The sequence below is a fragment of the Balaenoptera ricei genome, chromosome 10, assembly GCF_028023285.1.
Source record: "Balaenoptera ricei isolate mBalRic1 chromosome 10, mBalRic1.hap2, whole genome shotgun sequence".
Lineage (NCBI taxonomy): Eukaryota > Metazoa > Chordata > Mammalia > Artiodactyla > Balaenopteridae > Balaenoptera > Balaenoptera ricei.
The window spans coordinates 2,367,369-2,395,350 of NC_082648.1; the positions used below are offsets into that span (position 1 = coordinate 2,367,369).

General features: G+C 45.5%; 1 long non-coding RNA gene across 2 annotated transcripts in view; it reads right to left on the minus strand.

The window, feature by feature from the left end:
* Window positions 1–269: 269 nt before the first annotated feature.
* LOC132372890 (uncharacterized) overlaps window positions 270–27,982 on the minus strand; it is a 103,488-nt gene continuing 75,775 nt past the window's right edge. The window contains exon 5 of one of the 2 annotated variants that reach the window (XR_009505269.1): window positions 270–5,266. This is a non-coding gene — a long non-coding RNA (uncharacterized LOC132372890). Of the gene's footprint in view, window positions 5,267–16,208; window positions 16,460–27,982 lie in introns of those variants that run through there. The other variant, XR_009505270.1, reaches the window with a different exon arrangement.

The window sequence follows — 27,982 nt, forward strand, 5'->3', positions numbered from 1 at the left end:
CAGGGAAGCCCTCTACCTTTTTTCTTATACACATTTCTCATGTATATTTGGGTCTATTTCTGGATACTATTTTATACCACTAATCTGTCAATTCCTGTGCCACTTGCAAACTTTTTTTTTTTTTTTAAAGAAATTCACGTTCTTTTATTTTTATTTATTTATTTATTTATTTATAACTGTGTTGAGTCTTTGTTTCTGTGCGAGGGCTTTCTCTAGTTGTGGCAAGTGGGGACCACTCTTCATCGTGGTGCGCGGGCCTCTCACCATCGCGGCCTCTCTTGTTGCGGAGCACAGGCTCCAGACGCGCAGGCTCAGTAATTGTGGCTCACGGGCCCAGTTGCTCCGTGGCATGTGGGATCTTCCCAGATCAGGGCTCGAACCCGTGTCCCCTGCATTGGCAGGCAGATTCTCAACCACTGCGCCACCAGGGAAGCCCCCAAACTTTTAATTATGGTAATTTTATAATATATTTCAATCTTCTAGGGCTAATCTTACCCTGTTATTTTTCCTTTTCAGAATTTTATCACAATTTTTGCACGCTTACCTTTCAGCATTTACTTTAGCATTGCCTTGTCTAGTTCTAGAAAAGTTCTGATGGCATTTTTTGGGGGATAGGGTCAAATATATGGATGAATTTAAGAAGAATTTACATGTTTGTATAATTGGGACTCTACATGTCAATATCATTTCTTAGCATTGTTTACCCTTTTGTACCGCTTGACTTTTTAACCATGTCCATGTCTTATTTTTTGAGACCAGGAAAAAGCGCGTTTCCATTCAAATAAAAAACAGAAAAAGTAAAAGAATGCAGCAGAGGTAAACAACGATTAGCAGAGATAAATTTATCTAGAGGAGCCATTTTGGAGCTCCTTAAATTCTCAACCCCACAATTACATCTTCTGTTTACGGTAAGTCTTGCTTTCTCACGGTTGGAGCAAAATAGATTCAGCAACACATTCTGACACAGTCTGCAAGCTGCACCAATGAGAAATGTTAGTTCTCCCCTCTGTCCCATCTCATCTGTGCAAGTTCAAAAGAGACGCGCCTCTCTCAAAGATTGTCCAGGCTGAGAGAGGCCGACGGTAGACGTAGCCGGTTTCCCCAACCCTCCCGGGCCACAGCCATCACTGTGTGACCGCACCCGGGAGGGTCAGCTTCCCAGCGACAAAGAAGCTGCTCCAGGACCTCCTGCAGCCTCACCAGCGATCAGCTGCTCTTGTCACGCGAGCTCCAGCGTCCTGCCTGCCCTCCCGGAGCACAGCCCAGGCCCCATGCGCGGGCGCCCCGGCCTATAGCACACGGAGAAGGTGAATCCGGAGCCACACTTCTGAAGAGGCGGTTTCCAGCGTTGTTGCTTGGGTGCCAAGTGAAGGCCTGCTAGCTCTCCCCTTTTCTTTCTTGCTTCGTGCATTCTCATTCCGCACACGTGTGGGAGGATCCTTTTGAAACGCAAGTCAGCACCGAGTCACTCTTGGGCTCACAGCCCTCCCCTGACCTTCCACCTCGCCCAGAGAGAGAACCCGAGTCCTCACAGCGGCCGACATCTGGTTCCCCGTGATGCGCCCGCCCATCCCAAAGCCTGTGACCTCACCTCCAGCTCCTCTCCCTGCTCTTCACTCTCCTCCAGCCACGCTGGCCTCCTCACTGTCCCCTTAGCCCCAGGAGCCCTCTCACCTCAGACGGCCCCACGGGCCAGTCCCTCACCTCCTTCAGATCTTTATGCAAAGGTCACCATCTCAGGGAGGCTTTTTCTGGTCACCCTACCTAACACTGTAAGCCCTGTGCTCCCCACCCCCGTTCCTGACTTTATTTCTCTTGCCAGAAATAACAGCATACTTAGTTTCTTAATTAGCATCTGTCTCCCCTCACTAGAATGTAGGCAGGGATTTTCGTCTGTTTGGTTGAGCGCTGTAGCCCCAGAGCCTAGCACAGTGCCTGCTGTAAAGGTGTTCACAGGCTCACAGACATCTGCTGAATGAATGAACCGGTGACGAATCCCTCTGGCTGGCATCAAGGAGATCCACCATCTCCCATCTCCCATCTCCCCAGAGCCACCCAGACTTTGAAGTCCCTGGCTCTGGCTCACAGAGTAACAGCTTCACTTTCATGGAGCCATTCGACTGAGATCTGGGACACCTAGAGGCACCGCTGCCCTTAGTTTTTCAAGGAAACTGCCTTGTTTGCAGAGTGAATAATTAAGATCTCTTCAAAGATAAACCAAATCTAATTTTGCCTATAGTCAAACCTTCCTTGTTTAATAGGAAGGAAGCTCTGCCGGCCATGATGCATTTATTCATTGTGCATTTATTGTAATTTGATGCACAGCATTACTGAAATAAATCTGTTTGCTAGTTCCCTTAGAGAGGGAAGAGAGGGTGCTCAGATATTCATTTACTGAGTGCCAACTAGAGCCAGGATCTTATACGGCGCTGGAGATAACTCCTGCCTCCATGAAATTCATGGTCTCCTGGGGGAGACACACAATAAACTGACTAGTAAACATACAGTTACAAACTGGAAGAAGCACTATGAAGGTAACAGAGAGAATACTGCGACGGATGATAACGGAGATGGACCCTCTTCGATACGGGCAAGGAAGGCCCGTCTGAGGAGAAAGTATTTAAGCTGAAATTTGAGGGTGAGGAAGAGTCAGCCACGGCACACGCGGACACGGAGATCTGGTGTGTTCTCAGAGCTGACAGGAGGCCGAGGCAGCTGGGGCAAAGCGAACGACAAGAAGAAGGCCTCGAGGATGTTGAGGATGTTGGCAAGATGAGGCCAGACCGTGCATCCCCTTGCAGGTCTCTGTGCACCGTGCCACCACTGAGGAGTTATTAAGCGGGTGATGACCTAATCCAACTTGCTTCGTTAAAAACTCACTCTGACTCTTGTATGGGTATGGCAGCTACCAGCCACATGTGGCCACTGAGCACTTGAAATACGGCACGGCAGAGCTGAGGTGTACTGTAAGTGTACAGTATACATGGTTTGGTATATTTAAAATGACATTAAAAATGTAAAGTGTCTCATTAGTAATTTTTACACTGATTACACATTGAAATGATATTTTGAATATATTAGGTTAATAGAATGTGTGATTAAAATTAATTTCACCAGTTTTGTTTTGTTCTGTTTTAAAGTGGCTACTGGAAGAATTTTGTTTACACACGCGGTCATGTTCTATTTCTGTGGACACTGCTGCTCTTGCTGTTTACGAAAAACAGATTTGAGGGACTTCCCTAGTGGTCTAGTGGTTAGGATTTGGCGCGTTCACGGCTGTGGTCCGGGTTCAATCCCTGGTTGGGGAACTGAGATCCCGCAAGCTGTGCGGTGTGGACAGAGAGAAAAAGAAAAGCAGATCTGAGAGGGAGCAATGGGGGAAGGGAGCTGACCAGTGATGAGGCTCTCGCTGGAATTTAGAAACGATGGACTAGTTATCATGATGGCGAGGGTGTCAGCATGGAAAATGGAGAGAAGTACCAATAAATGCATTTGCGGTCTGGTTTTTGGCGGTGATGGGGGATGGATCTGTAGGATTTACTGATGAATCAAGGATGACTCCCATATTTCTGACTTGAGCAGCCGGTTACATGGAAGTGCTGTTACTGGGATGAGTAAAACCAGGGGAGGGGTGGGAAGGGAATCCCAAGCCCGGTGTTGGACATACTGAGATAGCCCCTCCTAAAGGAGGTGTCAAGCTGGCAGCTCTGAGGCCGGAGCTCAGAGGAGAGGTTTGGACTAGACTAGGGAGAAAATTTTGAGCACATAAGAGGTACATGGGGTTAGGGAGATGGCGTAGAGAAAAAGAGAAGAGGGCTGGAGCACGGGGCCCCGGTGGGCCAGTTAGTTCATGCGCCATAAAGACAAGGGCCCGCAAAGGGTAGCAAAGGAACAGAGACCTAAGAGGGACACAGGGGAGTCATGGTGCCACCGAACCAAGGGAGGAGCCTGAGAAAGAGCGTTCCCAGCGCTGACAACTAGCCGGACAGTCCAATGGAGAAGCACCGACAGAGTCCACAGGTCCTGGCTACGTGGGGCCGGATCCAGCGCTGAACCCAACGAGGCCACTTGTCGGCGCAGGAAGGGAGGGAGATGGTGGCAGACGGAGGGGCAGTCCGCGGTGAAGACTTAGCCCTTCCAAGAAGTTTGGCTCGAGGAGGGCACCCGGAGAGAGAAGAAGAGTGCGGGAACGGTGATAGCCGGGTGGGATTAAGGACACGGGATGGGACAGGCATGAGCGAAGGGACATAGCCCTCGAGTGGTGGAGGAGAGGAGATGGGCCACGGGGGTGGAAAGCTCCAGCCTCAGGGCTCCTCCCTGCCTGCGGCCCTTTCAAGGCCTAGTTTCGATTTGTAATTTTGTGTTCTTTTTCTTAAAGAGGGCCCCCAAGTTACATAGGCTGCGGGCCCGTGCAAAACCTGGCTCTTCTACACACACGTCCCCAGCGTGGAGGGACTGACTTTTGATAAGAGGAGAGATGGCCCAGGGTTTCTAGAACTTGAGTGATGACAGTAAATGAAAAAAGCCTCAAGACATGAAACATTTTGTCAGACGGACCCAGGAATTTGGGTCCCCAGCTTGAGAGTCACTGACCTGCTGGAGGCGTTCACACACCGGACTCGGGACGGGAACCCGAGGCCAGGCTGGCTTCACGGAGTGTGGCCTGTGTGGCCTCAGAGGCTCAGAAGGACCCCGGGCTCGGTTTAGGGGTCTGCTGTCACCACCTTCAAGTTCCTCGTAGTATCTGAACAAGGGGCCGCACATTTTCATTCTGTGCTGGGCCCTGCAAGTTATGCACGGGTCCTGGCCAAATGTTGATTTTTGACTTTTTGAAAATTGAGATACAATTCACATGCTGTCATCCCTGACCCAGTGGTGCCTCCGTTTCCTCATCTTCAAGTCACCGTGATGAAGCCCCTCTGAGGTGGGTGATGGGACAACGAATGTGAGTTCCGTGGGCTCCTCCGACCGGGTGACTCTTCCCACGGAGTAAGCCCTCGGCTGCGTCTGGGGCATCACTGCTCGGCGTGCCCTGGTTTCCCGCAGCTGAGGCTTTCTGTTCTTAACCCCACCGATGGGATTTTTTTCTTCGTTTTTCCACATGAGGGTTAAATACTTCGATCACATCATTCTCTCTCCCAAGCTGTCTCTGCTAGGGCTTGGGTCCATCAGTGACTGCCCTGTGCAGGAGGTACAGGCAGATGCGGACGCAGGACTGGGCTGGGCGGAGCTAGCGCTTTCGGTCCCCTTCCTCCTGTGAGGGGGCCTGAGACAACAGATCCGCAGAGTTAGTGAGGGAAGGAAAAAGAGAGGCAGGTCTGTTTCTGGCGTTTGCAGGGCTCAAGGCACAAATACAGACAAAGAAACACACTACAGAGTTAATATTTAAAATTTAAAACTTAGGCTAACAAGCTGTTAAAATCTTATATGCTTCTACTTTGACAAACATATTTTCATAACGCTGGCTTGGTTTAAAGTTGGAGTTTTTGCTGGAAAGTGACAGCGTGAAGTGAGCCGGCCTCTGGTCCTCTCCACGTCTCTCCCCATTCGCGGCTGAAAACGTTTTGGAGGCGATGAAGCAGTAGCCACAGAGGGACGGAGGGCACTGGGGACAGAGAACTTCCAAATCTTGCCCTGGAGCCAAGCTGGGCTTGTGAGGACATCCTGGTTTTAGGATCACGATGGGGATTCAGTCCTCAGTATCGGGGAAGATGCAGGAAAGCTGGCGTCAACTGAGGACGGCACTCAGGTGCACGCCGTCACCCGCGCCCTGCACACCTTGGGGTTCACTCCCCAGCCTCTCAAGGTCCTCTCCATGAGTGATTGCCCGGCAGTACCAGGTGCCTTCCCGCGGGCTTGATGAGCGCAGCAAAGGTGCACGTAGAGAAGGAAAGGCGCGGCAGGAAGTCTTGAAGAACGGGTCCCCAGACGCCGTGTTTTCCGGCCTTTCCGCAGCTGATCTCAGCCTGTGTCCTTGACAAGAACAGGATGAGGCACTTGCTCTCACACAGGAGGTGCGGGGGTAGGGGGGCTAGGCAAGGATGTCCACAGGAAGTTGTGGTGAGGAGAGCAGACCGTGGATGGATGTCCAAGGTCTCCCCCCGAGAAGGATAAGCTTCAGCCCGATGTGAGGCCACCACGGTCACCAGCACGACGGTAAACGGAATTTAGCCAAGCTCCTGGTAGTTGCCTTGCTTTCCAGTATTTATGTCACAGAGATAATGAGAAGCAGATGGAGCTGCCAGGGGGCGTCATACTGCCAGGTGGAAAGAATCTTTCTGAGAATAAAGTCAAGACAGAAGAAAACAGAGTCCATAGACTCGGGGAGACGGCGGATGTGAGCAACCCATCTGATGACGGTGGACCCAGCCTTGCCGAAGATGAGGACTTGACCATCTTGGCTATAGGCCAAGAAATTGCTCCTCTGCTTTTTTTTTTTTTTTTTTTTCCCCACGAGTAAGTTTAAATTGGTTTTCTGTCACTTGTGGATGAAAGAGTCCCGATTAATGCCTGGAGCAAGGCTCTATAATGTGCATGGGTGGAGAGTTGGGATGAGTTGATGGCACAGAGACGATCCTTCCAAATGTGAGTGTGGTATAAACTAGACACATCACTTTGAATGAGAACCGATCAACATTCTCTGGGGATCTGTACAAGCACGTGACCAGAAGAAGCCACTCCTTCTAACTCCACTCCTCTTAACTACCACCCAACTACCATCACCACACTCTGTCCGTTCCCACAACATACACACACCAACCACTGCCTGAAATTTCCAGTGTGGAGAGCAAAGAAGCAAAGAAAGCCATATATATGTCCACCAACCGACAGTAAGACTGTTTTTGCTACTGACTCCCAGGGTAAAGGGCGTATTGTCGTAATGACATGATCACACACAAATACCGAGTTCCTACGAGGTGTAAGGCATTAGGATAAATACTGTGGCAGGTTCAGGGGAGTGGAAAACACTGGTCCTTCCTTCAAAGAGTTTATAAAGTTAGTGGGGAGATAAAGCCTAAATAGTGTATATAGAAAGTTTAAAAAAATACAAGTGTTTGGGAAACAGTTTGGCAGTTCCTAAAACAGTTAAACATGGAGTTACCATTTGATTCTACTCCTAGGTATGTACCCAAGTTTTGTCCACACAAAACTTGTATATGAATGTTCTGTTCACATCAGTACTATTCACAATAGCCAAAAGGTAGAAACAACCCAAATGTCTCTCAACCGAGGAATGGATAAACAAAATGTGGTATATCCATACAATGGAATACTATTCCGCCATAACAAGGAATAAAGTATTATGGAACAATAAAAAATATATATCTAGTCTCTGTCCTTGGTTTCTGGCACAGAGCTCCTAAAATCCTTGGAATTTCCTAAGTAATAGGAGAGTCTTTTGTTATGCATAACAAGCCCCTTTCAACCACACTGAGTTTAGCTAATGAATTGACTCTTGGTGGGCCCCTAGAAGGCTTCAGGTTGGCAGCTGGTTGCAAGAAAGACCAATCCATGATTAGAAAGTTGGACCTTTCAGCTCCATCCCCAACATCCAGGGAGGGAAGAGGGGCAGGAGATTGAGTTCAATCACCAACAGCTATTGATTTAATCAACCATGTAATGAAACTCCATAGAACCCCCTAAATAGTGGGGCTCAGAGAGCTTCTGGGTTGATGAACACATCAAAGTGCTGGGAGCGTGGTGTGCCCTGAGAAGGCTTCAAGCTCTGGGCCTCCCCTCACCATGCTTGGCCCCATGCACCTCTTCCATTGCCTGGTCCTGAGCTGGAGGCTTTATAATAAACTGGTTACTCTAAGTGGAGTGCTTTCCTCAGTTCTGTGAGTCGGAGTCATTCTAGTGAATTATCAAACTTAAGGGGGGAGTGGTCATGGGAACCCCTGAATTTGTAGTTTCCTGGGCAGAAATGTGGGTAGCCTGGGCACCCCATTTGCAGTTGGTGTCTGAAGTGGGAGCAGTCTCGTGGAACTGAGCCCTTAATCTGTGGGGTCTGGGGCTCACTCCAGGAGTTAGTGGAAAAACTGAATTGAACTGTAGGGCACCCAGCTGGTGGCAAAGAATTGGCTGGTGTCAGGAAGAAAGAACTCAGGAGTACTGACACAGGCTACAACATGGATGAACCCTGAAGCCATTACGCTAAGTGAACGAATCCAGACACAAAAGGTCATGTATTGTATGATTCCATTAATATTAAATGTCCAGAATGGGCCAGTTTCTAGAGAGAGAAGGCAGATTAGTGGTTCGTGGGGACCTGGAGGAGGGGAGAACTGGGAGTGACGGTTAGTGAATACGGGTTTCTGTTTGGAGCGATGAAAAGGTTTGGGCGTTAGATGGTGGGGATGATTGTACAACTTTGTGACTATACTGAAAACCACTGAACTGTACACTTTAAAAACAAATTAGTAAATAAACCTTTGATTAAAAAAGCAAAAGGAAGGCGTGTGACCCAGCTACACAGGAGAAGTTGTCACACTGGCGGTCCCTGCACAAAACAATGCACTGTGAAGAGCTATAATGACAGGCAGGAGAAATGATAGCTTCCGGTCAACTGACAGTGACTTCAAGATAGCTGATTCCATAATAGTGGCTATTTTCAGGCTATTGCTTTTGCTTAGCCTAATACAGAAACCAAGTATTTCTATCTTAACCACATAGCCAAATCCTTCCTTGCTGACTCTTAACATTTATTTTCCTTTTATCTTATATCGCTGGTCACAAGAAATCATTTGTTATTTTTGACTAAAAAAAAAAAAAGAAGAGATATCAAAAGACTAAGGTTGCTGTATTAGCCTGTGTTCTTCCTGGAAAGCAAGGATTGAGACCAAGGCTTGAGTAAAAGCGTTGGAGCTGGCGGGGGCTAGGTGGGCAGTAATCTCATGGAACTGGGGAAAGTAAAACAGGAAAGGAGGGAAAACCAGTACAAAGGTGTGTTTTCAGAAGGGTTGTTGTAGGAAACTGAGTCTCCGTCTCTGTAGGACTTTTTGAGGAGCCATGTTGAATGGCCTCAGAATTATCCACCTTAGATCGGGAAGGACTGGTTCCTGATCCCATTGGTCAATGTTCTCCCCACAGGGCACTGACTCCCCTGCACTTCTGGGTTGTGAGTGCGTGAGTTCTGAGTGGATTCTGCAGGTATACCTCACCTCAGTCTCTGAGTTCTGGGGCAGAAGACAAGAATTGCGCCCAAGAAAAGTTGGTGGCTTCTCCATGGGACTTACACCATTGGCTCCCCTGGGTCTCAGGACTTCAGGTTTGGACTGGAGCTGCATCACCAGCTCTCCATGGCCTCCATCTTGCTGACAGCAGATTGTGAGACTTCTCAGCCTGACACTGCATCAGAGGACATTGGATGCATGTAAAATCATGCCTAACGTAGATGCTTAACCTGACATTAAGAGAGTCATAATGAGCTGTGCAGCTACCGAGAGATCATAGGAGCCCCTTCCTTGGTCTCCTAGACTGCTCCTCTGGGGACAGCTAAGTACCATGTTGTGAGGACACTCAAGCAGCCCTACAGAGAAAACCTAAGAAGATCTAAGGCTTCCTGCCAACAGCCAGCACCAATTTGCTGAGAAGGTGTAGCTATAGAGAAGGTGTAGTCTAGGAAATAAGCCCTCACCAAACACTGTGAAAAATAAGTTTATGTAGTTTGTGAGAAAAAAAGTTGGGAGGCTGGAGTAAAAGGTAGCCAATTAATAATTTTTTAAAAATTATAACACCTTAACTTTACACAGTGTTAATGTCAAATACATTTCAATTTAAAAATGCATGCAAAAGGACTTCCCTGGTGGCACAGTGGTTAAGAATCTGCCTGCCAATGCAGGGGACACAGGTTCAATCCCTGGTCTGGGAGGATCCCACATGCCATGGATCAACTAAGCTCGTGTGCCACAACTACTGAGCCTGCGCTCTAGAGCCCACGTGCCACAACTACTGAAGCCCATGCGCCTAGAGCCCATGCTCTGCAACAAGAGAAGCCACCGCAATGAGAAGCCCACGCACCGCAATGAAGAGTAGCCCCTGCTCACCACAACTAGAGAAAGCCCGCACGCAGCAACGAAGACCCAACGCAGCCAAAAATAAATAAATAAAATAAATAAAATTTTTTTAAATGCATGAAAAAAAATATAGGCAATGAAAGTTAAGAGATCAATACAAGATGGAATTGTTTCAGGCTGAAGAAGTAGGGAATCATGAAAGAGGCAAAACTTAGACTTGTAATATTAACATAGCTCCATATAATATCTGGTTTCATTATTGTATTTACTTAAATATATTTTGTTTATATATTGCTTACAATTTAAGTAATTCTCACTTTCCTTATCTTAGCAGGAAACTTAAAAACATGTAAACATAAAAGAAAATAAGACTGGGGAAAGATAGTCTTTTCAACAAATGGTGCTGGGAAAACTAGATATTCACATGCATGAAGTTGGATCCTTACTTCACACCATACACAAAAACTAACTTGAAATGGATGAAAGACCTAAACATAAGTACTAAAACTATAATGCTCTTAGAAGAAAACATAGGGAAAATTTTCATGACATTGGATTCAGCAATGATTTGGCACCTGACAACAAAAGTACAGGCAAGAAAAGAAAAAGTAAATAAATTGGACTTGATCAAAATTCAAAACATTTGTGCATCCAAGAATACTACCAAGAGAGTGAAAAGACAGCCTATAGAATGGGGGAAAATATTTGCAGATCATATATCAGATAAGGAATTAGTATCCAGAATATATAAAGAACTCCTACATTTCAATAACCAAAAAAACACACTACTCAATACAAAAATGGGCAAAAGACTTGCATAGACATTTCTTCAAAGCAGATATTCAGATGGCCAATAAGCGCATAAAAAGATGATCAACATCACCAGTCATTAGGAAAAAGCAAGTCAAGACCACAATGAGATACCACTTCACATCCATTAGAATGGCTATTATACATATTTTTTTAAAAAAACGAAAGTGACAAATGTTGGTAAGGATGTGGAGAAATTGAAACCCTAGTGCACTGCTGATGGGAATGTAAAATAGTGCAGCCACTATGGAAAACAGTTTGACAGTTCCTCAAAAGCTAAACATAGTATTACCATATGATCTATCAATTCCACTTCTGGGTATACACCCAAAGGAATTGAAAGCAGGAACTGAGATATTTTACACCCATGTTCATAGAAGAATCATTCACCACAGTCAAAAGGTAGACACAACCACAAGTTCCAAGGATGAATGGATAAAAAAAAGTGGTCCATCCATGCACTGGAATATTATTCAGTCCTAAAAAGAAAGGAAATTCTGACGCATGCTACAACATGGATGAACCTTGAAGACATTATACTACGTGAACTAAGCCAGACACAAAAGAACAAATACCGTATGATTCTGCTTATATGAGGTACCTAGAATAGGCACATTCATAGGGACAGAAAGCAGATCCAAGGTTACCAAGGTCTGGGGCGGGAGGTATGTGGTTATTGTTTAGTGGGTACAGAGTTTCTGCGTGGGGTCACAAAAAAGTTTTGGAAACAGATATTGGTGATGGTTGCACAACACTGTGAATGTAATTAATTACCACTGAATTACATATTAAAAATGGTTAAAATGGTAAATTTTATGTTACATGTATTTTGCCACAATAAAAAAAACAGTGCCAAAAGGAAGGAAGGAAGAGAGGGAGGGAGGGAGGAAGGAAGGAGGGAACAGAATGATGTCAAAAGTTCTTCAAAGGGACCCCTTCAGCAACATCAAGGGCAAATTGGTAACGTCTTAAATTAATAACACCATTTTTAGGGGCCTCTGGAATAGGCAATAAGGCAAACTGGATGAGCAGGACAGGTGACTGTCACCTGTGTGTCAAGTGGGGCATCTCTAGCTGCCGTGCCTGGTAGTGACAATGCTTTGAGAAAAGCAGCTTCAGGTTGGGCAGTTGGCTAGGGTTACTCTGAAATCGAACCCCTTCGAGGTTGAGCTTTCCTCTTGACCTCTTTGTTTGGCTGCTCTTTCGTTGCAATGAGCCAAGGCCAAGGCCAGATCGCCACCTGGCAGCCAGGATTCAGGAGTGTCTCTTCAGCTTCTGCCACGGCTGCTATTGATCCTGCTGTGTTATCTTTGCTTTTAAAACGTCAGTCTTTGAGCCCTTCTAGGCACTTTTCGCCAGAGGTGCTGAATGGGCTTCAGAACCGTTGTTCTTGTTCTTCCTGTTTTGCACCTGCTATTGTGACTGCCCTCCGAGAGTCACAGCAAATGGGCCTTCCTTGCAGTTTCCTTTGACCGTGGCGTACGACCTGCTCCACCTGGTGTGCGGCCAGGAATCCAGGCGTTCTCTCCACTCTCTTCCGCATTCTGCCTTCAGACTATCTTTGTTGGACACAAGAAGCGCCTGTCCTCACAGCCACCACACGTCCAGCCCCGTGGTGGGCATTCCTGCCTGTGGCACTGTTTTCCCTGAGAACTTCCTGCTCGCTCTTTTCCGTGATTCTTCAAGGCTTTGTCTTTCGTATCCTGTGGGGGGATTTAGCTCTCTCTTTCAAAGGCTTACGCTGGGCAGCATCAGATCTATGACCATTTTCAGAGAACTGTGTGCATGGGAAAAAGTCTGAGAAATGTTCTCTTAAATGCTCTCTTTTTTTTTTTTTTTTTTTTTTTTTTTTTAATTTTATAACTACTTTATTTATTTATTTATTTATTTATTGGCTGTGTTGGGTCTTCGGTTCGTGCGAGGGCTTTCTCCAGTTGCGGCAAGCGGGGGCCACTCTTCATCGCGGTGCGGGGACCGCTCTTCATCGCGGTGCGCAGGCCTTTCACTATCGCGGCCCCTCCCGTTGCGGGGCACAGGCTCCAGACGCGCAGCAGGCTCAGTAGTTGTGGCTCACGGGCCCAGCTACTCCGTGGCATGTGGGATCTTCCCAGACCAGGGCTCGAACCCGTGTCCCCTGCACTAGCAGGCAGACTCCCAACCACTGCGCCACCAGGGAAGCCCTTAAATGCTCTCTTGATGAAATTTAATTTTGACATTTTGCCACATGAAAGTTTTCTTTTTTTTAATTGTGGTAAAAAACACCAAACATAAAATTTACCATCTTAAGCATTTTTAAGTGTGCAGTTCAGCAGTGTTGAGTATATTCACATTGTTGTGCAACCAACCCCCAGAACCCTTTTCGGCTTGTAAAACTGAAACTCTGTCCCCATTAAACAGAAACTCCCCTTCCCCCTCCTCCACCCAGCCCCTGGTACCACCATCCTACTTTCAGTCTCTGTGAATCTGACTAGTCTGTACCTCATGTAAGTGGAATCGTGCAATAATTGTCTTTTGGTGTCTGGCTTATTTCACTTAGCATAACACTTTCAAGGTTTATCCATGTTGTAGCATGTACAAGAATCTCCTTCCTTTTTAAGGCTGAATAATATTCCATTGTGCATATACACCACATTTTGCTTATCTATTCATCCGTTGATGGATTTTGGGTTGTTTCCACCTTTTGGCTGTCATGAACAATGCTGCTATGAACATGGGTGTATAAATACTTTTCATTGCTTTTGGGTATATACCCAGAAGCAGGATTGCTGGATCATATGGTAATTCTATTTTTAATTTTTTTTAGGAACTGCTATACTGTTACATAAAAGTTTTAGAGGATAACAAAGTCACCCAGAAATGATCAATGGAGGAGACTGGATTAAAGTAATGCAAGATGATATCTTTGGCATCTTTAAAATTCATCATCAATATTTTCTTTGTTCTTGGCTTTTCCTTAGACCCCTTTCTTGCCTTTCATTTTAGCCTACAGAGTGAAGATGGTACAGTTCTCTGAGTACCCGAGGCCTCTGGTAACAGTCTCAGTTTGTTGGAGAGTGCCTTTGGGATCCACAGCAGAGGAGGAAGGAGGAGTGAGTAGAAGGAGGAGTTGAGCTGCCATGCAGGCGTGATGGCAGGCGTGACGGCAGCCTCACCCAGGCCCACAGGGCGCTCAGGCTCCAAAATGGCTCATCATGTAATTCTGTGTCGGGCCGAAACAGCGGAGTCTTTATACCCTCCTTGGTCACTGAATATGGGCTGCCTTGGAAAGGACACAGCGTTGAGCTAGGGAACCCTCTGCAGCTGAGACGGGTTCTGGAGCCAGCAGCTGTCAGCCACATTCCAGCAGCTGGGGCCACACGTCCATCCTTGAAGGGGAGTCGTGTGGCAGATCACCATGTCCACCACAGTAGTTTCTGGGAAAGACTACTGAGGAAAGCTTCAGAAGTATAGAAGGTCTTGGTCCACGGGTACCAGCGGGAATGTGGCCATGCTACCATATGATATCACTTATATGTGGAATCTAAAATATGACACAAATGAACTTATCTATGAAACAGACCCACAGACATAGAGAACAGACTTGTGCTTGCCAAGCGGGGAGTGGAGGGGTTGGGGGAGGGAAGGGTTGGGAGTTTGGGATTAGCAGATGAAAACTAATATATATAGAATGGATAAAAAACAAGGTCTTACTGTATAGCACAGGGAACTATGTTCAATATCCTGTGATAAACCATAATGGAAAAGAATATGAAAAAGAATGAATATATATATGTATAACTGAATCACTTTGCTGTGCAGAAGAAATTAACACAACATTGTAAATCAACTCTACTTCAATAAAAATACATTTTTGAAAATGTGGCCGTGTTAGTACAAAGCAGGTCATTCGCTGTGAGTAGGAGGGTCTGTGTGTGGTGGTGAAGAGCACAGACCACCTGGGTGGGAATCCTTGGTTCTGTCCTTCCCAGCTGGATGACCTTGGTCAGGTTATTAACCTCCTGTGCTTTAGTTTCCTCCTGTGACGAGGGGTCATACTAGAATCTGTCTCATATAAGCGCTTACCATCGTGTCACACCCATAACAAGCACCGTATGTGTAACTATTTTCACAGATATATGGAGTTTCATGACAGCTCTGAATGAAGATAGGGGCTTTAGAAACTATAGAATCCGCGGTAAACTGGAAGGAAGGTGAGGATTCAGAGAGCCAGGTGCAAAATGAACAATGAAAATGAACAAGGCAGGGACTTCCCTGGTGGCTCAGTGGTTAAGAATCCACCTGCCACTGCAGGGGACATGGGTTCGAGCCCTGGTCCGGGAAGATCCCACATGCCACGGAGCAACTAAGTCCGAGAGCCACAACTACTGAGCCTGCGCTCTAGAGCCCGCGAGTCACAACTACTAAAGCCTACATGCCACAACTACCGAAGCCCGTGCGCCTAGAGCCCGTGCTCCGCAACAAGAGAAGCCACCGCAATGAGAAGCCCATGCACCACAACGAGGAGTAGCCCCTGCTCACCACAACTAGAGAAAGCCCGCACGCAGCAACAAAGACCCAACGCAGCCAAAAATTAATTAATTAATTAATTTTAAGAAAATGAACAAGGCAGCACAGCACTAGTGAGAAATGAGACACACAGAGAAAATAATAAAAATGGCCGGGAAAAGAGTGTCCAAGTGAACTTGAAAATCAAAGGGCAACAAATTAAACAATTTGAAAACACGACAGGGAATTGGTTCTCTGAATATTTAGAGGATCTTACTTGTAGCAAAATTGTGACTCCCACTCCCTTTCCTCTTTCCGGTCACCCCACTACTTTTCATCTTCCTCCTCCTCCTCAAGACCCAACCCCTCGTGACCCCTCCCTAGGAACTGCCCCTGTAGGCACATCCACTACAAGCACAAATGCAGTAGGACTTGGATGCTGCCGTGAAGCAGGTTAAGGAGACGATGAGACAAGAAGACCGATACACAATGTGTATAAAAGTCACGAACATTTCAAGCTAGAACATAAAGCAAAACAAAAGAAACAAAAATGAGAGTGCCTTCATACACTTGACTGACAAATGATCTTTAATTTTTCTGACTTGAATGGAGTCCTGCACCATCCCATGCACGTGAGTTGGACCTCTCCCCCTAGACGTCTTACTCCTGCTTCGCTCAGGATCGTAGGAGTCTGCAGAGCTAAGCCCACCCAAACCTGCGAGAAGGGCCTCCTCTGGGCTAAGTGTGGTCTGAGTTCTGGTGTGTGTGTGCTCGGCGTTGTATTGGATACTGGATTTCCCCCCGACTTCCCAGCATAACAGCACATCTTAGAAAAGCGGCTAAGCTCCTGAGAAAACTCCGGACAAAAGGAGAGAGCATGCAGGGATCCACACGCTCAGAGCCCCCCTTTAGCCACCGCGCCAACAACGGAGCATTACTCTCCTCCCTCCGTCAGCAGGACGCATTGTTCTCGGGCTGCAACACGAGTGGGATAAACAGCAGCTGTGAGGCCCCTGCCCCTCCGCCTCGGAGGCCCCGCTGCGGAATGTGAGAAGCCCCGCCTCAGTACAGCCAGTTCTGACAGCTCTCCAAAGACAGAGTTCATGGAGATGGGGACACCAGACCACTCGTTATGCACAAAATACCACCTGCAAGGAAACAGTAGGAGGAGGCTGAGCCGTTAGCACTAATATTTTCCTATATTCTGCATATGCAATAGCTAGAGAAACAACATAGTTTTGCATAATTTATATACATATATTTGCATCTGCCAAGCCTTATGTAATCTCTGAGTCAATTTTCAAGTTTTTCTACTTTTTTTTCTTAACTTTTATGGTGCTTTCCTGCACCGCCATCCCTCCCCTCGGATTCCTTAGATATGTAGTGAATTTGCACTTTTCCAGGGTAGGTATGTTCTCTGAAGTCGCTGCAGGTTAGGGCCCTGCACGTCTCTGGCCACGTTTTCGTCGACTGAAGTCATTACCACTGAACTTAGGGCCCACAGCACGTAACTTGTGCTCACCGGGAGCGCTAGTTTCTCTGTGAGGCACAGCGCAGGCTTCTGCACTTAAGACCACGAGGCAGCACTTCAGCACGATGCCCGGAGGCCATTGTCTACAGCAAAAACACCAACAAAAAGTACAAAACTGCGAAAATGTGGCACAGCGTGGACCTCTTGTTTAAGAGTGAATAAGACACTTGTTTCCAAAAGGAGCAGAACCAAGAAGGCGAGCATTGCTTCCACCCACCAGAGCCGGGAACACGCGGGCGCTTGGGCTCTGCGCCTGTCTGCATGTCCTCGGAAGCCCTGCCAGCTCTGACTCTGGGGTTACAAATACATTGTAGCAAGCAGACAAATTCACAAATACAGAATCCTGTAACTGTACAAAGTAGAGAATGCGAATGTTGTGTGGGTGAAATCTTGCATGTAACCAGAAATCAAGAAAACGTGCTTCTTCAGCTTTCAGAACGTGGAGAATTCTATTCCAGGTACACTTTGGGATGCACTAGCCTTCGTGCATAGAAGTGACAGTGCCACGTTCCCTAACTCCACTGTCATTAGACCACATATTGGGAGATGGTTTTCTGTTATTGGCCATGTACTAGCTGGAAGCCAGCGATTCTCAAAGTATGGCCCTGGATGGAACTGTTAGAAATGAAAATTCTCTAGCAGATGCAAACTATTACATATAGAATGGGTAAACAACAAGGTCCCATTCTATAGCACAGGGAACTGTATTCAATATCCTGTGATAAACCATAATGGAAGAGAATATGAAAAAGATGTGTGTGTGTATATATATATATGCACAACTGAGTCACTGTGCTGTACACCTGAAACTGACACAACATTGTAAGTCAACTACACTTCAATTTAAAAAAATAAAAGAAATGTAAATTCTCAGGCCCTACTCAGATCTACAGGATCAGAATCTCTGGCGATGGATCCAGCAATCTGGGTTTTAAAAAGCCCTCCAGGAGATTGTGCTGTGCCCGCAAGTTTGACAACACTGCTCTAAGCCATGCAACTCAGCTGGTCCCCCTGGTGGCTACTGGCCTGTGGTGGGCCTGCTTTGCTGTCCTTCCCTGTGGAAAGAGCCAGGGCTTCAAAGTCAGAATTGGGGTCAAATCCCACTTCTGCCTTTTGTAACGGGGAGACCTTAAATGACTGAGATACTCTGACCTTACGGTTTCCTCATCTGTGAAAATGCGGAGATTAAAAGAAATAGTAGATGAGAGGCCCTCAGGAAATGTTAGCATTCTTTTATTTCCCTCCCTTTCATTATTCATTCCTGAATGAAACATGATGGGTGATGGAAAAAAACCCCAGAGAGACAGTGTTCTTTCTTTAGAATAGAACAGAGCTTGGGGTTTATCTCAGAGAAAACAATTACTATTTTCATCACTCTCTCCCTCCCCTTCCATTCCCCCCCCCCCTTCTCTCTCTCTCTCTCTCTCTCTCTCTCTCTCTCTCTCTCTCTCTCTCTGTAAGGAAAGCTGAGACTCTGCTCTCAGTGTAGCTAGAGGGGGAAAAACACACTGATGTCCTTTAAAGAGAACTCAGACTGTTGCACTGAGCTCCCTTACCTTCATAAACAGTCAAAAAGTAAGCCCCTGGACTCCTTACATGCCTCCTATTTCCCTTCTGTCTTCTGCCTCTGCCCAGCCACTCATTCTGCTCTCCTTTAGCCTAAGGCACTAGGAATTCCTTGCAGTTGGCTTGCGAGGATCCTTGAGGGCTTTATTTGAAAAATGGGTCAGTACAGTCTACTGCCAACGCCTCCCCTGCCGCCCACCCCCCAGATGGAGCTGAGGGAGAATGCAGGTCGCAACTTGCCAGCCCTTATCCTGAGCCACACAGTCACTAAAATCAAAATAGAGCCCAGCAAGGTGCTGTGTTCATAGAACGTAATTCTGCGTATTGGAAATGGCCTTTTTTGGTTCCTCCTAGGATTGCAGTTGATCTTCTTTGGCTGCCTGCAGTGACACTACCTTCCTGTAGACCTGCTACTGCTGCCAGCGTATAAAATAGTTTGCCACAGTCTTGATTCCTTGCCCCCAAGCATTGGTAACGCATTATGCTCGGTTAGCATTCAGCAGGCTAACCGACATTTACAGTGAGGAAGAGAGGGTTGCAGTCTTGGAATTTTACTGGTAAAAACCAACAGGAATTTAATGGTAAAAACCAACTGCCCTGTTCTGAGCCAGGGAAATTCCTTAATACAGGTTTCGAGATATCTCACCAGCCCTCCTCACCTTAATTTTTTTATGCTTCAACTCAGACTCTGCTTCAGCTGGACACACCTATTACCATCTCCTTCCCCATGCAATTTCCTTCTCTAAAAAACAGAGCCGGAGGAAGCTGAGACCCAGAAAAGAGAGGTGATTGACCCAGATCACATTTGGGTCCAGGGCTCCTTCTCCAGCATCACATCTCTCTTTCCGACTCCTAAGCCATTATCCCTATAATTCCAAACCTTGCTTTCTCCTTTCTACCAAAGCCTGCCCTCAAACCTGTCAAATGTCTCTTGAAAATTCATCTTCTTTGAGAAATCAGACCTTTCTGATCCTCACCTGACTCGGATCACCCCATTTACTCCGAGATCCTCTTTCTCTTTCAAGCAAAGAATTATAGACCGTAGGACCACAGCCATTTCTGACTTAGAGGATTATCCCAATGTTTATAGATAAGGACCCCAACTAGCTAAGTCATTTGTCTGAGGTCCCTAAACTGGTTAAGGAACAAAGTCATGTCCAGAACTCAAGTCTTTGAGTCTGTAGTTCAAGATTTTCTGTTTTTACTGCATGGAAGTCTCTACCTGTGCTTCTTTTCTCAGTCAATATTCTTATGTCTTTACATGAGGTCCCATCTTCTAATTTCCTTTGTCACCATTACCATCATCATAATGTCAATCAACATCACGACTCAGCAGCGCCCCAGAGCACCCTGCATGGTGCCAGTGCGTGCTCTGTAACCATTACTGATGTCCCAGCCCCTTAACTCTTTTTCCTTATATCCCAAATGATTCCAGCTTTATCACCCAATGAGTGTCCATCACCCTCAAAACTCAAGGAGACCAGAGTTGGTACAATGAAAGACACATTGTTACTGATGCAGGAAATCCACTCCTTTATTTGAAACACCAAATATCAAAATACAACTTGCTGAACTGAAAGAGCCTGATAGATGGGGCTCATATGGGACATAATATCATGGAAGTTGACCCAAGTCTTGTCTAGTAGGACTCACAGGACCTGATACCAATGAGTGTGAAGGTGCTGGATTTCAGAAGAGCCTGTTATATCCTGGCTACAATGTACTGGCAGCAAGGAACTCCTGACTCAAGCTGGGCCAATCCGACTCTCTAATGGCAGTTTAGAATTGAGATCTAACACACTGGTATGTGTCCTTTGGAGGCTAGAATCGTGCAGTGATGTAAACCTAGGGTCCAGATGGCCATGCCTGATGAAGCTGTGAAAGAGAAAATGAAGCAGAATCTCAGAGAAGCAGAGGTGAGACACTCAAAGAAACAGACAGTGATCTTGGGTCCTGATTCCCACTCCTGGTTTCAGCTCTTTGTGGTCTGTAGGAAACCCAATAAATCCACCAAGCCCTCTCTATTCCCCTTTCTTCCTTTTTTTCCCTTTGGCCTGAACGAGTTGAGTGGGTTTCCTTTGCAACCAGGAAGTCTTAAGTAAGACCCTCCCCTTCTTCCCAGAGCTGAAAGGTGAATGGGGCAGCTGCCCCTGGCTGGGAGGTCAGGGAGAGGCTTGCCAAGGACTGGAAGGCAGTGATTGTTTCCGTCTCTGTAGGTGGTAGTGCTGGTCAGGCTGTGATTTTCTGTGAATCAGAGCTCTCAACCACAGGTGTTTCCCTTGGGCCCACCCCCATCCAGGTAAACACAGCAACTGTTGCCAGCCTTCAGCACTCACACAATTTAATTGCCTCTCATGCACTGCTTTCTGAAGCACCTGGAGGACACTTTTGGTTGGTTGGGGACAGAAATAAGCTCAAAGCCTTATTAAAGTGAATCCAACTGGTCTTGGCTTTTTGCCTCTAATCTCTGTTGGGAAGTAGAGATTCTCCAACTTTAGTCACTAGCGCTGCTTTTAGGATTTTTGACATTTCCACATACCACCTGGACTATAATTTTCTTACTATTTACAAATATATGTATTTTTAAAATTTTGTTTCTCCTAACCTATAATATTCATTAATGAAACCATAGGCTTGTAATGCATATTATATTTTTTCTAACAAATATTAAAAATGCAAAACTATTACCAAAAAAAAAAAAACCAAAACATATTTTTTACCACCTAAGATCACTGTGTGTGCACCACCTCAGGAAACACTAGTATAATGTGGGTTTTGGAGTCAGGCCTGGTTAAGCACTGCCGCTTACTACGTATATGACCTTGGACAAGTCACTTAATCTCTCTAAACTTCAATTTTGTCATATGAAGTGTCTCCCTCGGGATTTTGGTGAGGATTAAACGGGATAACGTTACGTAGAGTGTACTTCATCTGTGTAGCACAATACCTAGCACACAGGACATACTCGGTAGGCATTAACTACCGTTGCTGTTGGTACTGTACCCTCTACTCCTTCACTTTGTTCGCTCCTCTTTATTTCCTTTCTTCTCTTCTCAGTCGAGGTCTGAAACAGGCACCAGCATGAAATGGGTTTGCTTACTGAAGTGTATGGAATTCATACAAATCCCTTCAGTGGCCAGGATAGAAAGCTAAGCATGCAGCCTCTGCTTGGTCCAGATCTGTGGTATCTAATGATGTGACTTACTGCTCTGTCTGCGGCAGTGGCTGAGACAATGACATTGTTTCCATAGAACCTAGTTCCTAAGGTGTTCAAAGCCCCATGGACATTGTCTAACTCGTCCCTACTGAGGGGGGGACAAGCGTTATCTTCCTCGTTTTTCAGGTGGGGGAATCAAGACCCTAACAGGCCTGGTCTGGTTATCAGCAACTCTGTGACAGAGCCGCACAAAAGCGTCCAGGACCCCCGGTTCAGAGGCCACGACACCGCCTTAGTGCACCACTTCCCATGTGGCGTGGACTGTCATGCGAGTCTTCCAGAAGTGAGCAGGAAGAGTATTCCGGCTCAAATGAAATGGGAACGCTGGATTAAACACAGTTAAGACAGGCTTCTTTTCTGCAGCACTTCAACCTTTCACCTGCCAATGTGCATTAGGATTCACCAACAGAAAGACAGAGAATACTTACTTTTGCAGATGTGACCACAGCCCTACCTACTTAGCAATTCTTAAGATAGTTTTCCTCAGAGCACTAGTTTAGAAGCAGGGCCTGAGTTGAGGAGGATACTGGTATGAATTCTACTCATCTGATTCCTTTCCATTATAAATTCAAGCTGCTCTTGGAATGCTGAAAAATAACCATGTCTGAAGTTATTCTACTCCCGCAACCCTCTGGTCCCACCCTGGAGACTAAGATCTCATTCCTATATCACAAGTCATTACACACGCGGGGAGCTGATTCCCTCCACGGCTTGCCTTGGTCACACACTTGCTAATGTGCAATATTTCAGCTCTTTATTTTGTCCTTTTTAAAATTAACAAGGGGACTTCCCTGGTGGTGCAGTGGTTAAGAATCCGCCTGCCAATGCAGGGGACACGGGTTCGAGCCCTGGTCCAGGAAGATCCCATATGCCGCGGAGCAACTAAGCCCATGCGCCACAACTACTGAGCCTGTGCTCTAGACCCCGTGAGCCACAACTACTGAAGCCCGCGCGTCTAGAGCCCGTGCTCCACAACAAGAGAAGCCACCGCAATGAGAAGCCCGCGCACCGCAACCAAGAGTAGCCCCCGCTCGCCGCAACTAGAGAAAGCCTGCGCGCAACGAAGACCCAATGTAGCCAAAAAATTAATTAATTAAATTAAATAAACTTTTTTAAAAAAAGACCACAGCACTCCTAGAAACAGAAATGAAGTATCCTGTCTCCTGGCTCAAGGCCGGTTTTCACTACTGAAGTGATTCCTTGGCTTAAGTGTGCAGGTTAGGCATATGACTGAGCCCTTTGAATTATCCAGATTCTGTGTTTCTCATTTGGATGTTTAGCATGAAATACTGTGTGGGGAGGGAAGGAAGAGACAGTCGTGGAAACATCTGCTTTAGAAATATAAAGTGGACCCAACAATATATCTCCACAGGGGAACCCCCTCGTTACACGGAGAACCAATCCCGGGTAGAGCGTCGCCTTGGTTACGTCAGGCGCTTCCTTAGTTTAGTGATCGTGCTAAGGAGGGACGAGCAGCATGCCCACCCCCGGAGCTGGGGCTCCCGACGCTGCAGGAGAAATGGAGCGCAGTCACCAGACAGAGCCTGAAGAGGAGGTCACGTGACACAGGATTCATGCTCTATGCACTTTTGTTTTCTGAAGAGGTTTGAGACAGCTTGAAGAAGGACATGCACACCATAAAGTATCAGGATTGTTGAAAGTAAGAGGAAGCAAAGCAGAAAGCCCACCATACATACTGAGGATACATTTGTCTCTGAGCTTTCCGGCAACCACAACAAAAAGGGAAACATAAAGAAACGTGGATGCCTACCAATTATCCACAATAGAAAAAGAGTTTCCTGGAACTAGATTCTTTAAAAAATTTTTTTCACCTAAGACCTTATTTTAGGGGCTACTGTGCAATATAATGGACAATGTCCTGGACAGTGGTTTTATAATAAATGCAGAAATTTTCAATCCAAGCTTGTTTCCTGTAAACAAGCTACGGCATCAGACTGGTCTCTGATGAAGAGCAAGATACTTACTATTTCTAGGCCTCAGTTTCCTCTCCTATAAAATGAAGGAATTGCCTTTTAGATCAGAGAAGAGGTAGGAAAACCTATCAAATTCATCTGCGAGTTTATTCAAAATACACGTTTTTTACATTCTCCCTACCACCTGCATATCAAATGCTTTGTGAAAAATCATTCCAGATGACTTAACAGTAATGAGGGTAACATAACACTCATGTACTACTCTCCACTTGAAATGAACAACTGTTAACATTTAGTCGTATGTTCTTTAGACCTTAAAAGTAAAAAGAAGGAATAAAACATTACAGATAAAGATGAAGTCCCTGTATCAGTTAGGATGGGCTAGGCTCTACTGCAGTAACAGACATAGAGTTCCATCATCTTAGGGGCTGAAAACAGCAAAGGTCTGTTTCTCGATCACGCTTCAGGTTCACTGTGGGGCATTTGGGGACTTTGTTGTGCGCTGTCCTCACTCCAGGACCCAGGATGAAGAAGTAGCCTGAAACATCGCTAGTCACTACAGCAAAAGGAAAAAGGCACAGTAAATTGTGCATGTGGTTCTTTTTAATTTTTTTTTACGTTTTTTAAATTGAAGTATAGTTGATTTACAATGTTGTGTTAGTTTCTGCTGTATGGCAAAGTGATTCAATTATATATATATATTTTTTAATATTCTTTTCCATTATGGTTTATCACAGGAAATTGAATATAGTTCCCCGTGCTTCTTAAATCTTCCACCCAGAAGTAACACCTCTACTCACATTCTTCTGGCTAAGGTAAGTCACAGGGCCATTCCTACCTGCTGAGAATGTGAGGAAGTACAGTCCTACCGTGCCGTTGAGGAAAGCCAGAATATTCATGAACAGACCCAACGATGTCCCCTGTGCTTCTCTCCCCAGATAGAGTTTCCTTTCTATTCAGCCACTACCATGAACTAGGTACATATCTAGACCCTATTTTATATTTTTACTGCAAAGAAGCATTTATAAATAATATATACCATCAATTTGTGTGTTTCACAAAACATTTGTTAATGATATGTTAACACTTTTATGTTATCCTACAATTTTTTAAATGAACATTTTGTTTTCAGGATTTATTTATGATGAGTCATATTGATTTGGCTCATTTACTTAATCTGCTGCATAGAATTCCATACCATCAATAGACTGTGACTTATTTATCCATCCCCTACAGATGAACAAACTGTTTCTAACTTTTTATAATTACTGGTAGTGTGTATTGTAAATATGTTTGGGAGTATCCCCTGGCAGTCTTTCTCAACTGGGTTTAACAAGACGAATGTCAAAATGCAACCACTGTATGTAATGAATTAACTTCCCTCCTAAGCATCTAGAATAATACCAGTATGAACGATCCTTGGGCGAGTTGAGAAAGTAGTCACTCAAATAATTGTCTGTGTTCCGTGGTTCATATGAAGAACCCATATGAGAATTTGCTGAGAGTATAACATAGAAGTAGATGGCAAGGTTTTAAAATATGGACATTTTCGGACTTCCCTGGTGGCGCAGTGGTTAAGAATCCGCCTGCCAATGCAGGTGACACAGGTTCGAGCCCTGGTCTGGGAGGATCCCACATGCCGCGGAGCAACTAAGCCCGAGAGCCACAACTACTGAGCCTGCACTCTAGAGCCCGCGAGCCACAACTACTGAGCCCACGTGCCACAACTACTGAAGCCCACGCGCCTAGAGCCCGTGCTCCGCAACAAGAGAAGCCACCGCAATGAGAAGCACGCGCACTGTAACGGAGAGTAGCCCCTGCTCACCGCAACTAGAGAGAGCCCGTGCGCAGCAACGAAGACCCAACGCAATAAAAAATAAATAAATAAATAAAATTTAAAATATGGACATTTTCAACTTTTCTATGTATTGCCAGATTATTCTCCAAAAATTGTAATTCCCATCAGATGTGAATGAGTTCTCTTTTTCTGACACCTTTACCAACATTTGTTATTTTTTTTTAATTTAAAAAAAAGTTTTACTGAAGTATAGTTGATTTACAATGTTGTGTTAATTTCTTCTGCACAGCAAAGTGACTCAGTTATACATATATATATTCTTTTTCATATTCTATTCCATTATGGTTTACCACAGGATACTGACCATAGTTCCCTGTGTTATACAGTAGGACCTTGTTGTTTACCTATCCTATATATAATAGTTTGCATCTGCTAATCCCAAACCCCCAAACTTTCCCTCCCCCATCTCCCTCCCACTTGGTAACCATAAACCATGTTCTCTAAGTCTGTGAGTCTGTTTCTCTTTCGTAGATAAGTTCATTTGTGTTGTATTTTAGATTCCACATATACGTGATATCACATGGTATTTGTCTTTCTCTTTCTGACTTACCTCACTTAGTATGATAATCTCTAGGTCCATCCATGTTGCTGCAAATGGCATTATTTCATTCTTTTTTATGGCTGAGTAATATTCCATTGTGTATATATACCTCATCTTCTTTATCCATTTATCTGTCAATGGACATTTAGGTTGTTTGTCTTGGCTATTGTAAATAGTGCTGCTATGTACATAGGGGTGCACGTATCTAGTTTTGTCTGGGTATATACCCAGGAGTGGGATGCTGGATCATATGTCAATGCTTGCTATTGGCAGACATTCTACTTCTGGCCAATCCCATGAGTGGGAAATAGCATCTCATTGTTTTAGGTCATGTGCCCCTGATTACCAGTGAAATTAGCATTTTTTCATAGTTAGCAGTTGCATTTCTTTTTCTGTGCAACACTGTTCAAATTCCTTGCCCATTTCTCTTCTGGGTTGTTTATGTTTTTCCTGTGGATTTGTAGTAGTTGTTATACATTTTGAATCTAATGATTCATCTGTTACTATGTGGCTATCTCCAGGTGATTCTGGTACCTCCTCCACCTACACATCACCCGCCACTAAAGTCATTACTTTTTTTTTTTTTTTTTTGCCTGTGTTGGGTTTTCGTTGCTGCGCGCGGGCTTTCTCTAGTTGCGGCGAGCGGGGGCTACTCTTCGTTGCGGTGCACGGGCTTCTCTTGCTGCGGAGCGCGGGCTCTAGGCATGCGGGCTTCAGTAGTTGCAGCACACAGGCTCAGTAGTTGTGGTGTGCACAGGCTCGGTAGTTGTGGCACACGGGCTTAGTTGCTCTGCGGCATGTGGGATCTTCCTGGACCAGAGATCGAACCCGTGTCACCTGCATTGGCAGGCGGATTCTCAACCACTGCACCAACCAGGTAAGTCCCTTTTTTTTTTTTTTAAAGTCATTTTAATCTCTAACATTTTATGTATCCATGTCATGACTTGATACAGATACATATATACACCCAAACCAAGGACATTTTAAACCAAGCTACAAAGAGTTCTACTAAATATACAGATGCATTTTATATATTCCTTCTATCCCTAAGTAACCTCTTCCCTGAACAGAGGACATATTCTGGATTTGCCTAAATTACAAAGAACTTTGGAATGGCCAGATCTGGACACAGCTGTGTTTGTTACACACAGTTACTGTTACCTGAAGATCAGCCAGTCCAAATGCCCTCTTCACAGAGGACTTCTCTGACCTCGTGGGCAAAAGAACTGTTTAAAATAAGCTGACCAGTCCTTTAAATGAAACTGGATTTGTGGTTACTCTCTAACAGACCAAGGCAGAGCAGTCAACGGTGCCCTGTGCTCATGCACTGTCAATAGTGTCTTGAAAAGGGAACATTAGCTTAAAAGACATTCTAAGGGCAAGATTACTGTGGTGAATATAGCAGTAAGCGGAGATTCAAATTTTTCCTAAAACCTCGTCATTATTAAAGTTGACTCTGTGCAGCAGTGTATTAGGATCATGACGTTTTTATGGTATTTTTTTCTTTTTCTCTAGTCCCCAAACATCCTATAATAGACTTATACTATATTAATAATTCAAAAATCATAACGAGAAACAAAACCAAAATGTAACCCACTGCGATTACAAGGATTCTCAGTTTCTCAATTAGGCGTTTACTTCAAGTGGAGGGAGAAATCAAAGAAAAGCATAAGGGCCTTTCTCATTTGTAAGTTTTTCAAAGTCAATGTGAAAGTGCTAGAAACCTGCAGGCTCACCCAGGATGGGGGAGGAAGTGGCCCAAATGCTGTGACTGAAGGTGCCGAGAAAAAGTGCTGTGATGGAGGGGGAGGACCAGAATGGAGCGAGGAGGCAAAGTTCATGGGGGTCCTGGAAGAGGTTTTCACGCCTGGCTAGCAAGGCAGCAGGTACGGGGAAAGAAGGCCAGGAGATCTGGTGCACAAAAAGTGTGAGCCGGGGCTCTGACTGCCCGTGGGCAGGTCACTCAACCTCGCCTGTGAAATACAGGTCACACCCAGGGCTGTCATGAGCCCCACAGGCAACAA